At 35.3% G+C, this 16,325-nt stretch overlaps 1 long non-coding RNA gene across 2 annotated transcripts; it reads right to left on the bottom strand.

Moving 5' to 3' along the window:
- Window positions 1–2,136: 2,136 nt before the first annotated feature.
- LOC125249351 lies at window positions 2,137–16,325 on the bottom strand. 2 transcript variants are annotated; one of them, XR_007180539.1, is made up of 10 exons: window positions 15,776–16,325; window positions 15,375–15,430; window positions 14,697–14,787; window positions 12,994–13,046; window positions 11,685–11,749; window positions 11,499–11,573; window positions 7,849–7,907; window positions 4,251–4,351; window positions 2,917–2,960; window positions 2,137–2,826 (listed from the first exon to the last, which is right to left on the bottom strand). It is a non-coding gene; the product is annotated as an uncharacterized LOC125249351 (long non-coding RNA). The 2 variants fall into 2 exon arrangements; XR_007180540.1 differs by lacking the exon at window positions 15,776–16,325 and having other exon boundaries at window positions 15,375–15,764.

Genomic DNA, 16,325 nt, shown 5'->3' with positions numbered 1-16,325 from the left:
TTGAGTTTGTATAACAATCACAACTTTATTCTCATAATTGTGAGTTTAAGCCTCATAATCACATTATTTTTCTCATAACTGTGAAGTTTTCCTCACAATCACAACTTTATTTATCATAATTGTGAGTTTATATCTCACAATCACAACTTTATTTATTTTAATTGCAACTATATCTTACTGCAACTGTTTCTCAAAATTGATACTTTATTTATTTATTTATTTATTTATTTATTTATTTTTTTTCTGGCAACTGCTATTTTATTTCTCATAATTGTAAGTATATATCTCATAATCGTGACTTTATTTCTCAAAATTCAAAATTGCGACTTTGTTCTTGTAAGTGTGGCTGAATTTCTTACAATCGTGACATTATTTCTTGAAATTGTGTCTATTTCTCTTTTTTTGTCACTTTATATCTAACAATGTGCTCATTTTAAATTAAATTATCTACTGTATTTCACTCTGTGTAATGAGGCACAGAAAATAATTCCCCAATAAACACAGAAAATAATTATTAGCATAAAACATGAAGTGTATTATGAATGTCATTTAAGAAGAAAATATGCAACAAAAAATATTATGATGATCCACCATGATACAATACACCAAACATTACATTTACAACAAGTATACTGTATATGACTCTTTGTTCCACACATAACAAAAGCCAGAAAGTCACGGAAGGAGAATTTGTAGTTCAAGTATTGTTAGAGGATCATTTGTGAGTTGCCAGGTGAGTTAAATAAATACAAACTGTCATGTGGTAATCTTAAGATCTTCTCCATTTTTCATTTCATAAATAGGATGTCCCTTGTAAACAATAGAAAGGATGTAGCCTCACCCGTTTCAACTTAAAATATATCGCATGCACACCACTGGCATACGCTCAATTGCTGATTAGTTTCCAAAATTGTTATATTATCTTAGCAAATCAGAGGAAACAGAAAGCATATCACAAACAAAACAATGGCTCTTACACAAAGCATCTAATATTTTACTTCTCAATGACGTGATTAGGGAAGGAGAAAATAACAAAATATATTATTTTTTTTTTTTTTTAATGAAACTGACTATTTCAGTAAAGGTAAAGCAGGACTTTTACTGACTGTCTGACACACACACACACACACACACACATACTGGTTTTTGTGGTTTACGAGGACTTTGATGCTCAAACCAGTAGGATTGTGGTTTAGGGGGACACACCTTTCCCGATGCCCTACAGTGATGATAAAACTATCAAAAATTTTGTTTTGATCTGCAGATCACACATCTGGCTTTAAAGTTTCTTTAAACACAACAGAACGGAAAATATGACAACATGACATATCAGTGGTATACAAGGACATTCCCGCCCATCCAAAAATGTTCCCGCCTATGACATAATTGTGATTTTTGGGTACAACCTGATTTATGAGGACACCTATTGTACAATACACAAAACATGTCATTTCTCTGGATTACAGGGACTAGTGTGTTTTACAGGTACATGACCACACACAACACACAAACCTGACGACATGGTGTATTATTAAGACTGAGGTGATTAATGAGTACCTGATCTTAAACACAATACACACCTGACACACTCCAACATTACAGGGACCAGTGTGTTTAATGGTACATGACCACACACAACACACAAACCTGACGACATGGTGTATTACCAAGACTGAGGTGATTAATGAGTACCTGATCTTAAACACAATACACAACTGACACACTCCAACATTACAGGGACCAGTGTGTTTTACAGGTACATGACCACACACAACACACAAACCTGATGACATGGTGTATTAGCAAGACTGAGGTGATTAATGAGTACCTGATCTTAAACACAATACACACCTGACACACTCCAACATTACAGGGACCAGTGTGTATTAGAAGTACTTTAATTATGACTTAAAATAACAACATAAACATCGAGTTTTTCCGGTTTTAACCATGTAATACCATCATGGAATGGCATTTTAAGGGGAAAATGAAATCCACAACTAAAAAACTAGGTCAATAACACATGGACAACTGTGTAATCTGTGTAATCAGAAAGCATACAGCATCATTACTGTTTTGACATATTGAAATGGCAACCATTCAAAACTTTGAAAAAATGTGAACAGAATTGTTGAGTCAAGTCAAGTCACCTTTATTTATAAAGCGCTTTTTAAACTACATATTGTTTCAAAGCAGCCCTCATAACAGGAACATTGTTCAACAAAGATTGTTTGGGCTGTACAGCAGCTCTAGAAGAGTATTGTGTCATTGTTCAGCCTGAGTCAGTTCAGTGTTGATTCAATTACGTTGTAAAACTCATCAGTTATTAATTTAGTTCACTTCATCTATACAGCAGCAGCAGCTCTGGAGACAACAGTCATGTCATCGTCCAGCTCAGTTCAGTTCTCATACAATAGTGTCAATGCAGTCAGATCAATAATAATGTTGAATATTAAATTGTCATGTTTTTGTGACAAACTACTGCTTTAAAGAACAGTTAAACTTTAGAGATTTACAGAGTGAAGTCTTAGTATATTCATGCTCTAGAATGAAACTAACATAACCAACAACTAAAATAATAATCCTTACAGAACAGCATCAAATGAGACACAATGTAACATCACTTATTTTGTGCTTTTCTTTTCAAGCTAATTCCTTGATTTCTTACAAAATCTCTTGTGTTTTGTCCACAATTTTCCTTTGGTCATATGTGCCTTAAAATGATCAATTACAGCTGTAACTTCAGCATCTGACCAGCAAACCTTTTGTCCTTTCCGTCTTGTCCTTTTCCTTTCCGTTTTTTAATTTCTGCCGAACTCTCATTCTCTGTACAGATACATACTTTATTAAGCTCCCACTCTTTTAAAGCTCATGTACTTACAATGATGGTTGTACTCTAATTTAAACCTCAGGTACCTTGACAAACTCAGCAGTTTTCCAAATGGGCATCTTCTGAACATCTGCAAGAAATCAGTTACATATTGATCAGGAAACTAAGATTTAACTCTCAAATACCTAGAACTTAAAACTGGTTATACACTTGATATCTAAAAATAAAATTTCAAGTGACACAAAATATTATTCTGGAGATTAAATGTTATTAGCCTGTTAAAGGGATGGTTCACCCCAAAATGAAAATGTGATGTTTATCTGCTTACCCCCAGTGCATCCAAGATGTAGGTGACTTTGTTTCTTCAGTCGAACACAAATGATGATTTTTAACTCCAACTGTTGCCGTCTGACAGCTGTATAATGGGTGTCAATGGAAACACAATTTATAAGAGTCAAAACATATACATAGACAAATTCAAATGAAACCCTGTGGCTTGTGACGGCACATTTATGTCCTAAGACACGAAAAGATCGGTTTGTGCGAGAAACCGAACAGTATTTATATAATTTTTTACCTCTAATACACCAGTGAGGTCTGATCACGGTCTAACAGCGGAAGTAATGTCTAGCACTCATTGAAGTATATGCTCGAGACATCACTGCTGTTGTCAGAGCGCGATCAGACCTCACTAACCGAGTGCTGAACGCAGTTGGACATGGTGTAGTAAAAAATTATATAAATACTGTTTGGTTTCTCACACAAACCGATAGTTTCGTGTCTTAGGACATCAATGTGTCGTCACGAGCCGCAGGGTTTAATATGGATTTGTCTGTGCATGTTTTTTGACTCATAAATTGTGTTTCCATTGACACCCATTATACAGCTGTCAGACGGCAATGGTTGGAGTTAAAAATCATCATTTGTGTTCGACTGAAGAAACAAAGTCACCTACATCTTGGATGCCCTGGGGGTAAGCAGATAAACATCACATTTTCATTTTTGGGTGAACTATCCCTTTAAACATCTCCAAGTGTTTTACCAACACAAAAATGATAAACTCATTTGTATCAACCAGATTTACAATGTTGGTGCAACCCTGATTCCAATAATATTCTTATAGAAAAGTTGCACTATATAAGTACAAAAATCTCTGTATATAATAACTGATTATTGCTCATTAATTATTACAATTAATGGCAAAAGGAATGTTTGGAAATATAAACTGATATTTCCTACTGACACACTACAGCAATAGATATAAATAACTGGCTTAAAACCATTTTTCTTTCGTGAAAATACAAATGTTAAGTTGAACTATAAATATATAATTGTATCTATGCATTGTATTTATGGCAATAATCTAAAATAATAATGGGTTAAAATAATAATAAACATAAACCTGTTAGTTAACACATACCAGCATTATTGGAGACGCCTGCGCAGCTCCAGCAGGAACAACATCCTGAGAAACACTTTCATCAGGATCACTGGCATTAGGATCCATCATACTGATCTCATCTTGAAGAAAAACAGAATTTTAAAACACAAGAACATCTTCAGTTTAACCTGTTTTCAAAAGTAATTTATGAAACTTTATGCTGTTTAATAATAAATAAAAATAAAAATAATAATAATAACTAATACTTTTAGATGACTATTATTAGAATTATTGCCAAGACAGAAATATACTACTACTGTAAATGAAAAACTATTTTACAATACGACATTACAATACTTCTGTCTTCAATTCTTCGCTTAAGCTGTTTCAGTGAAAACAGGTTTATAAATGCATCTTATTACAAATCAAGTGAAATACTTGAAACAACTGACCACACAAATTTTGTAAATAATGCGAATGTGAAATGTGTAACTGGTGCTCGTTGCGTTCCCAAATGCATGTTAAACTGCTGAGATAGAGTTCACTACATTCATTCCCTGTGAACTGAGACGTGGAAAACACCGAATCACAAGATGATCGAGTGAACAAAGTGTGATCTCCAAATTATCAGCTTTTGCAATTTGATAAGGGCACAAAGCCACATCGCGCTGTTGATTTTAGTTTGTTTGAAATGCTTTGCCAAAGCAATGAAACAAAACACAAAGACCAAAATTTATCTTATTATGAGGTAGTGCTGGGCGGTATACCGGTTCATACCGAATACCGGTATTTATTTTTGTTATGATATGAATTTTGATGATACCGCAATACCGGTATGTGTCACTTAACCAACGTTCAGAACGCGGCGCAGCCCGTCACTGTTTGAGAGCGTCCCGTTTCACTGTTGCACTGTAGTGAGAGCACAGATGAGATCGCATCACAGTAAGTCCGAAATCACCCCCTAAAGCCTCATTCACTATTCCCTATGTTATCCACTTATATTATTCACTTGAAAGAATGAATGAAAACGAGTGAGTGAATTCGGACAGCCGTTGTGTGTGCATCGGCTGTACACTCATTGTGGTGCATTGTGGGATTGAACGAGTGATTTCATCACGTCTTCTTCAAATGAAATGTAACGTTATGCAAAGGACACTGAACTGTACGTCTGATCACTACCGCGATGACACGATGGGTTATTCTGCTACACAGAAGACGACGTGAGTTAATAAATAGACTGACAATTCAAAGAAGAATGGTCAAAAATTTAACTGCTTTATTTAACTGCTTTCTGTGTTAAACTTACGTGTGTCATTTGTTCAGAGACTGTAGTGCTCTTAAATGTACTGAAAATATCCTTAGACAGTTTAAATGTTCTTCCGCGTTTCTCCCTATTTTTGGCAGTTTGTTGTTATATAGCGTTAGATTTTTAAAATGCTTAAAGTGCCCTCAACTCTTTTTTTTTTTTTCTATCTCCATGGTCATATTTTAATATTCATGTGTCTGTAATGAATGTGTTGCAGGTCTGTGTTTTATTGGTTGTTGTCTCCCCACAGCATCATTTTGTGGGGTTTTGTAAACCTGTATTAACTCTAGTGTAGAATTTTTCTACAATATTCACTCATCCTGACAGTAAAAAAGGGCATTCTAGTCAATCTACTGCAGTATTTCCTCTCTCAATCAGTAGAAAATGTGGTTAACGCCCAGTCATATATATATATATATATATATATATATATATATATATATATATATATATATATATATATATATATATATATATATATATATATACACACACACACACACACCGTCATATACTGTGAAACCGATATAATTTTGAAAAATACTGTGATATAAATTTTTGGTCATACCACCCAGCACTATTATGAGGCATATAAAAATATTTTCAGCTCATTTGGTTCAAACGTTTTTTTTTAAACCTGTTTACACCTGGTCACTTCATGCATTTTCTCTGAATGGATTGCTATGCAATAATGAAAAGACCAGGTGTAAATGCCCTCCAAAACGCATTCGAGACGGATTTAAATCTGATCGCTCAAATCACTTCTGGACGTTGTCTAAAACAATATATAAATTTATACAATAATACATTTTACTCCTCCCAAAAATACTAAATAATAAACATGTGAGAATGTGTTATAGGCATGTTATAGAAAGATATGACAGCATTACCGCAGCATGCGTTGGCGCAGATGAACAGATGAGTATCTCTTCAGTAAGCTGACGTGCAAAATACCTCAAATGAAACTTAAAAAGTCGAAAACGCTCACACAATCATCTTCATTAAAAGATGTGAGAATAAATGATTTGACCAGTGCTGATGCTGCTCATGATCAATAAAATGGAGCTCAAAGCGGTAGCTTTTAATGATGTGAATACTGTTAAATCTGCGCATAGCGCGGGAATTGAAGACAGATCGCTGTAGCGCCTCCGCTCAAGCGGCTCGTGAATCGATCATCTCTTCCTACTAGTTCATTTATAGCATCAAATAAACATGAATGAACATCAGAAGGAATGTTGTTTAAAACACAGAAAGACATCAGTACACCATTTTTCAAGTTCAAGTCCACCGAGGTTAATCTTAAACTCCTGACTGCTTTGTCGGACAAAATGGTGGATTTAGCGTTATAATTGGTTAGATTGTTTGTCAATCAAACTCCTGGCGAAGGGTCAATTAAACTAGTATACGTTCAGCTAATTGTCAGCCTCTTACATGTCTGCATCTCGAGAGATTGCAGAATTCAAGTGTCAAATGATGTTTTATAAACAAAGTTTGGGAGGAGCACATTCAAGCAGTCTAATTGGCTCGAGAGGAGGTATATATACACTGACTAGAGCCGATCTCACCTATAGTTTCCTCGACCGTTTTCTGCATCCCGTCGCCACCCCGTTCCTCACTCTCAGTGGAGATATGAGGAAGTACTATGGATTTGGGCTAAATTTTCAAACTCTGATCCCTCGACCGCCTTGAACAGGACGCCAAATACACTTATTACACTTGGTTTTTTACTCTATTCAATTATTTGTAAGTGTGAATTTGTGAAAACAACTGCTACAGGTAATTGGACTTTATTTATTTATTTATTTATTTATTATAGATTTTTGGCATTTTTTCATAAATTCAAATCTATAAATCCAAATATTTATTACATGCATGAAGAAAAGGTTCAGCACCCAAGGCTCTATCGCTATTGTCTCAATAGTGTTCAGTGTCTTTGGGCGGATTGGAATCAACGGCCATTAGGATTGTTTGTGATTTGGTCTTAGTGATTTAGGAGTCCTCTTGACTACTCCTAACCTTTTACAGATTTGGGAGCTAGTTTTAGCACTAAAATGTTTTGTGAAATACTCTTAAGAGCAAAAATTAGGACTGACATTATAGAGTTTCTCCTAAATCGGCATGTCAGGAGCTACTTTTAGCCTTAAGATGTTTTGTGAATATGGCCCCTGATTCTGTACAGACACATTTATGTGGCCAATCGTAAATGAAATTGTTTGAACAAATCAGTAAAAAACACATGAAATGACCAGGTGTTAACAGGCCCAAAGATTATGTGAAAAAGTTCTCACTAGACTAGCATTTTCTAAAATGATGCAATGCTCTTTTTATTACCTTCTCCGTCTAACACCATCTTGATTGTCCATTGATAACTGGTCCTTCTCAGGGCTCACCTGAAAGCAAGGTAAAGAAAGAAAAATAAACATTCTACTACAGACAAAGGATTCAGAGATGATCCAAATGAAGCAGTACAGATACTTAACACTGATTAACACTGACTGATCACTGTCAACTGAAAACATACAATGAAAACTATTTTACATTACAGGGTTTTTCCTGGGTCAGAAATGCTCTTTGGTGGTGGTGGATGAACACTGTATCCACAGTACAAAATACTGTACCCATGTGAACTGTGAGCACAGTACTGACAATAAATCCACAATAAATGTGAAGGAAAATTTTGGAATTTAACATATCCTATTCATTCACAAATTAAATAATTAATTCTGTCAGGACAGATGACAAAAGAAAGAGCTTAGAACCATTTTATATTTAAATATCTGTACATTTAAAAGTAAAAAGTCACTGAGTGGCCAGTTTGAACAAATGAACAAAGTAATACATTACATTGCAAAAGTGGGAGGTCTATTATTTTTTACATTTACACTCCAATACTTAATAAAAAGATCATTTGACACACAGCATCAGGATTATTTTGATCCACCCATTGCTATGGTTATCAGCATCAATTGGATTTAATCGCACATATAAATACATTTGTCAATCCAGAAACTATGCAATGTGTAGTTAGCAGCATAAACAAATGTGTTATATAGGCCTGCAGAAAGCAAAGATCGCTGCCATATTAGCCACTGAAGCTATCGATTACAACACGAGAAACACAAAGCTGCACTTCTGCAGAAACGTCCATTATAATAAATGAAGTTGTGTGTGTGTGTCTGTCTACGTTGTGCATCTTTTATTGGCATTGTGTCAATACTTTGTTGGTTATAATGAAAGGATTCAACATGCAGCACTCGCGCTAAGCAAAAACTCATACAGACTAACAAACGCATCCGATTGGCTATTGTGTTCACATGCTCAACACAAATGTCTTCAGGTATGATGGTACATTTTAAACCACTCAGTATTAATAGTGATCAAACTAATGCATTATAGTAGTGACCTACACATTTAAAACAGTGACATAAGTTAACGTTGGAATCATGCATATAGTTAAAACTCTATAAATGTACTGCCATAACCAATCAGGGATTCATGATATATCAGCCACCATATCTTACTGGCCGATAAATGCTCATTTTAATGTTATCATTCTCAGTCCGAACTAGGCCGATATTTTAACACTGATAAATAATGGATTATATGATGTGCGTTGTTCTCCATGATAGTATTGAACTGCTTGAAGGAAGATACAGTTAAGGTGAATCACAAATCTGTGAAATCAGAGCGTTGTTACACGAAGAGCGCATCTGCGGAGTTACACCTTTATGACTAGCACAGTCAGTTTGCTTGTGCATTCGCAGCCTTTTGTGGAATTATAAGTTGTATTTTTTTATTTTGTGTATATATATCTGATTAAACTCATATAGGATGCATTTGGTTGAGTTAATGAACGCGGCAGGAAAGCGCTTCATTGTAGGCCTACCGGTGATCATCTCTTCAGCATGCGCACTCAAACAGCAATGGATAACATTAATAACTATGGCTGGGACTGTCATATATACATAACATTATAATGAGAACATGACTGTAATAAAACGCTGTGAATTATTTTGGATTAGTTGCCGTTTTTTAGCGTGTTGTTGTGGGGAGCGTATCCAGAACAGGAGTTCACACTTTGTGACTTAATTCATGTACATCTGTGCATGATTTTGTGCAGGTATAAGTTGTAATTTTTTTGTATAAATATCTACTTTATCATATATAAGTTGCATCCCGTTGAGCTAAAACCATCTAACAAAGCGCTTTGGTTTATGGGTGTTCATTCAGCTCTTCAGGTTCATGCTAAAACAGTGTTATTTGAAACAGTAATGCTAAAGATGTTTAATAAAGATGTTTATATACACTTTTTTTTTTTCAAAAACATTACAACTTGTATTGTTCTTATTTTCATCAACAATATGGTTTGAGTAAAATCATTTCCCAACAGGCTTTCATTTTATTCATCCATAGCACATGTACTGTGTTTCTTTTTATGTAGCCTAAGTAATGTTGACCAATAACTTGTTTGCATTTTTATTTAATTTTATTTATTATTATTAGTAGTAGTAGTAGTAGTAGTGAGGCAATATATATATTTTTTGCAACTTTACAATAAGGTCTCATTTGTTATTGTATTAACTAACATGAATCAACTGAGCAAAACCCTTGTAAATGTGAGTTAATAATGCACTGTGAACTAACATGAACATGCATATTTTAGGTTAACAGATACAACACTGGATCCTAAAATGTCTTGGGAAATGTTGAGATTAACCTTAGCTAAGATTAATAAAACTTCTACAGGATTTGTTCATTCATTGTTAGCTCATGTTAACTAATACTAACAATAAACTTTACTGTAAAGTGTTGACACTTTTTTTAAATAAAGAAAATTGGCCATATGAATGTACACTACCGTTCAAAAGTTTGGGGTCAGTAAGATTTTTTTAATGTTTTAAAAGAAGTATCTTCTGCTCACCTAGCCTGCATTTATTTGATTAAAAATACAAACAAAACAGTAATATTGTGAAATATTATTCCAAATTAAAACAGCTGTTTTCTTTGTCAATATACAGTAAAGTGTAATTTATTCCTGTGATCAAAGCTGAATTTTCAGCATCATTACTTCAGTCTTCAGTGTCACATGATCCTTCAGAAATCATTCTAATATGATGATTTGCTGCTCAAGAAACATTTATGATTATTATCAATGTTGAAAACACTTATTTACATTTTTATTTAATGATGCTATGATGAATAGAAAGTTCAAAAGAACAGCATTTGTCTGAAATCTAAATCTTTTGTAACATTAAACACTACCGTTCAAAAGTTTGGGGTCAGTAAGAATTTTAATTTTATTTTTGGGGGATAGAAATAAAATTAATCAATACTTTTATTCATCAAGGATGAGTTAAACTGATCAAAAGTGGCAGTAAAGACAATTATAATGTTAGAAAATATTCTATTTTAAATAAATGCTGTTCTTTTGAACTTTCTATTCATCGAAGAATTTTGAAAAAAAATTGTACACAACTGTTTTCAACATTGATAATAATAATAAATGTTTCTTGAGCATCACATCATCATATTAGAATGATTTCTGAAGGATCATGTGACACTGAAGACTGGAGTAATGATACTGAAAATTCAGCTTTGATCACAGGAATAAATTACACTTTACTGTATATTGACAAAGAAAACAGCTGTTTTAAATTGGAATAATATTTCACAATATTACTGTTTTGTTTGTATTTCTAATCAAATAAATGCAGGCTTGGTGAGCAGAAGATACTTCTTTTAAAACATTAAAAATTCTTACTGACCCCAAACTTTTGAACGGTAGTGTCAAAATAATTGTAAAAGTAAAGGAATCTTATACTGGTTCAAACTAGACTGCTGTACTGTATATGTTTGATTTATGCTGAAGTGTTTGGGACACTGTCTATTGTTTTTGTAATCAGGCTCTCAAAGTATATTAGAATTTGGATTTAGATTTATCTGCACATGCCTAATTTGATTTCCAAAAAGAAAAACAATACCTTCTGTACATCTCTGACTTCTGACTGGGACAGACTGTTCATTTTGAGAGCGGAGGGTCCAACCTCACTGAGAGTCTGCAAACATCAAATTAGACATAAACACTGGTCTGAATATGTTAACAGCCTAGATCTCACAAGTGTCTCTGCTACATTTGCTCATTCTCTTACAGCACAACTCTCACTTACCTGGTCTAGTCCCACAGTAAGAGCAGCACAATCTTCACTGATGACAGCGGGGTCTCACGGCTTATCTGAAAATAAGAAATAAAGCTTTATATACAATCACTTCAACTAAGAGTTACAAACCTTCAGTATATATGAAATATATCAAAGGGATAATGTACAGTCAGACAGTGATTAATGCAAATTAAACATGGACAGGATGATCAGTGTCCCCCATTCACAGCTTCCGATCAATAAATATGTGCACATGAAATATTGGTTTGAGATCATATACAAGATCACAAAATAGATCCATTTCAAATCAATATTTCAATATTTAAAAACCCATGGTAATGTTCATTACATTATGTGTGTGTGTTCATCACAGTATGTCAGGTTGTGTGTAGCTTTACAACTGTTTTATGAGGACACGTGTTTTATGAGGACATCATGAGAACATGTTCTTCATGTTTGACTTGACTGAAGAATCTCAGTGTGTTGTTAGATTGACACAAGCCTGGTCTATGAGGACACTAGTTTTACCAGGACACTGATAACTAGATACATTTGGATGGCGCCCTGAGTTCAGGGTTAGGGTTAGGTTAGGGGTATGATAGTGGTGAAACGAGGTGTGCTAGTTGTACAGTAAGTGATCATGACTCACTTTTCACACACACAATCATAATTCAGTGACCGATAACTGTGGCAAACAATCTGCTTCTTAGAAACACTGAAATCTGTTCTATTCTTTAAAAGGTGCTAAAGAGGATCTTTTCGTCGACTGAGAAACCAAAGACTGTTACTGAGTTTTTGAAATGAGCGCATGCGTAAGAACAACCCCCCTCCTTCGCAGCTCATTTCGAGGGAACGCCTCCCAAAACTTGTGCACAAGTATAGGAACACGAGTGTTTACCGGCGGCATTCGCTGTGTCGTGTTAGTGGATTCATTATGTCGGACTCACCGCAGGTAACTCATAATCTGCAGTTGTTACTCCTGTCTCCTGACAAAAACATTGCATGCAGCGCCTGTGGAGTGTGGAAAGTTACTGGAGCGCGCAGCCACGCTCGTCTCTCACAAGGAACGTCACGGCAGTGATTGACAAGCCAGAGGGCCAATCGTTTACGCGATTGGCTGATGTTTTTAAGGCCCTACCTCGTGCACAGATGTTGTATATATATTGTATAATATTATTACTTTCAGTGCACCTAATAAATAGTGTTTTATCAGTTAGTAAACACAGTTTCAAGTAATATTGCAAAAATGTATAAAACAAAACATCCTCTTTAGCACCTTTAAGGACTAACTCAATTATTACTTTACTTTATTTGATACCTTTATTGTTGCTGTATCTTATTCTTCTGAATCTGATTCTTCTCAGTTACCATCTGAAAATAAGAAAGAAAAGCAAATAAAAATCAAATCAAAATAAAGAAAAAAAATGTTCATTGCAGTATTACTCATTGAAAGTCAATTTCAACTGAGGGTGCTTCTTTTTACCTACTTCTAAAATGATTATATCTAATCTAACAAACACAATGATGAGTTTTCAATATTGACATTTGCTACAGTGAGCTGTGAATTATGGGTTATCAGTATCGATCCCAATCTTCCATATGGGTGCACCCCAGAGTCCCGGTAAAACTAGTGTCCTCATAGACCAGGCTTGTGTCAATCTAACAACACACTGAGATTCTTCAGTCAAGTCAAACATGAAGAACATGTTCTCATGATGTCCTCATAAAACACGTGTCCTCATAAAACAGGTGTAAAGCTACACACAACCTGACATACTGCCATGAACACGCATGTAATGTGATGCATATTAGGGCTGCACGATATATCGCATGTGATTGTCACGCGCATTTCGTCAGTAAAGCCGGTTCCCTGATTGCCGCTAAATCGCCATCACCTGCTTTCAAATGGAGCGGCATTTAATAGACAGAGCCGTAGTTCACTGACAAGCTACGCAATATCGCGTTCATATCGCAGATGAATCGCCTTCGATAATGAACGCGATATTGCGTAGCTTGTCAGTGATCTACGGCTCTGTCTATTAAATGCCGCTCCATTTGAAAGCAGGTGATGGCGATTTAGCAGTAATCAGGGAACCGGCTTTACTGACGAAATGCGCGTGACAATCACATGCGATATATTGTGCAACCCTAATGCATATATAAAGCCATGTAGGGCTGCACAATATATAGTTTTGTCACTGATACCTATCTGTGGGTGTGACACTGCAGTATAAATGAAGTCAAGTAGGCTATAGGGATCATAGTTGATCTGCGATCCATACGGACTACGGCTGCACGATGTATGGTTTTAGCATTGTATCCCGATGTGTGCATCCACAAAAGTCACATCACAGGATGTGCAATGTCAAGTGTAGGGATCGTAGTTGATCCGAACGGTCCAGCTGCCCCCGGTTAAGAGCGCATGTGATTCACGTATTAACTGCAAAGTTTATCCATCATAGAGTGAAAGCTTATCATTTGCTTGTGTTTTTAAGTCCTGTCAATTTAAACATCAAACACAATATGAACTTGCACAGAGTTCAGTTCTCTTTCTCTTATCTTTGAGCTTGAACAAACACTCTCAGCGAAAACAGTCGGTTCTGTATTGTAAACAATTAAGAAAACGGATGCATATAATATTGGACCCATACATGCTTTCCTCAATGTGTGTATCTCAATACAGTTAGATTAACCTGAAAAACATAAAGCACTGCTTATTTTAATTTGTATCTTATTTTTATTGTGTTTATCTAAGCTTGTAATTCGTTTATTATTCTCTAAGCAGATGCACTACCCTACAAAATTATCCCAATCATCCTAGAATGATTAATTATTTTCAAATAGAGCTATTCAATTCATCTGGTGGAATTGTTTTCATATTGCAATATATAAATTGCAGAAAAACTAAATATTGCAATGTCAGATTTTCTGCAATATTGTGTAGCCCTATTTCCCGGAGTAACATTTAACCTTTAATAATAAAACAAGTAAAATCATGACTGTAAATAACATATAATATACCTGACACAGGTGAAATCATCTTCCTCCAGAGATTGGGCTTTCTCCATCACTGTTTCACTTCAGCATGATCTGATGTGTCTTCTGTCATCTTCTGTTTTTAGTATAAACATCAAAAGATAAATTATAGTAAACAGCAAGTTATTTTCATACTTTATTGTATGATATTTAAGAATTATGTATAATTGAGGATCAATATTCCTTCATAAATTTTCACAATTGATAAATTATAGACAATAATACTGACAGTATTAATTTGACTGAATAAGACTGACAGTTCTGATACATCTTATCATAGCCAGTAAATCTTTGTTTCTTAATGTCTTTAAATCAAGCAGAACTGTAGTAATATTTACAGTAGGCTGGTATGTGAGGATACTGTACTGGGTGAAATGCCGACTGTAGTCATGACAACGCCTTATTATGATGGCTTGGCTAGGTTATTGCATGCGATCAGAAAATGATGCAGTTACAATTATAGTTAAATCGAAAACCAGTTTAAAATGACAAGCATCGCTGATTCCCTCCTGACAGTCTTTAAACACAATCACAATCTCGCTAGCGCCGTTAGCATCGCGAGCTAGCTGTTTTATAACTGTAAAACGAGCTGCAAAGAGCTTACAAAACATGAACAAACAAGCGAAACGGACCCACAAGCATTTAAAAAGCAGAAGAACTTACCTTTAAAATAACAGTAGCCTCCATCAGGTGCTCAGATGTCTTCTCAGGTGCAGCTTCTATCCGGGCCAAACAGGAAATGAACGCGAGGACTCTTATTATAAACCATACTTAATATAATATACGCGGGATTAAAATAATAATAATAAATATATGTGATGTGAGCGCACGAGTTAATGTGTGGTTGTGTTTACATGAATAGCATATGCTAACGAGATAAATAAACTGTATAAATACTGAGTAAACAGCGTTCAAGTTACTTTTATACTTTATTACATGACATTTAAGGGATATTTTTAATCGAGGATCACTATTTATTCATATATTTAATTCACAAATGAAAAATTATAGGCAATAACACTTAAATAATTAGTATTTTGCATTAACTCTCTTGTTATACAGACCTATGCTGAAGCTGAAGCTGCCCACCGGCGCCATCTTGTCTCGCTTGTTGTTCATTGCGTATGCAACCAATAGGGGCTGCGGAATTAGGCTCCGCCCGTCGGCGCCATCTTGTTTTCGTGATTTCCCGCCTACCAGTACCGATCTGACCAATCACAGGCCTCAATACTTACACTTGTGTGAAAAATGCAAATTTTCGATGACGCCGGTACAGTACCAGGACCCGGCTGCAGGGGCGCACTCTCGTACACAGAGGATACACAGTGTATGGTATAAAATCAGGTTTTTGTGGTATATAAGGACATGCCGCGAAAATTGGAGAGGGTGCTTCTGGGACATAGAGAAAGGCATCTACATTGCCGGAATTACAAGGACATGGCCTGTGTCCTCATAAACCCAAATGTCCCCGTAATGCCGGTGCGTATTCAGGTCAAAAGTCCTCGTAAACCACAAAAACCAACACACACACACACACACACACACACACACACACACACACACACACACACACACACACACACACACACACACACACACACACACACACACACA

The sequence above is a fragment of the Megalobrama amblycephala genome, linkage group LG16 (genome assembly GCF_018812025.1).
Source record: "Megalobrama amblycephala isolate DHTTF-2021 linkage group LG16, ASM1881202v1, whole genome shotgun sequence".
In the NCBI taxonomy this organism is placed as follows: Eukaryota; Metazoa; Chordata; class Actinopteri; order Cypriniformes; family Xenocyprididae; genus Megalobrama; species Megalobrama amblycephala.
Note: the sequence above shows the minus strand (reverse complement) of the source record. Positions and strands in the feature narration are given on the sequence as shown.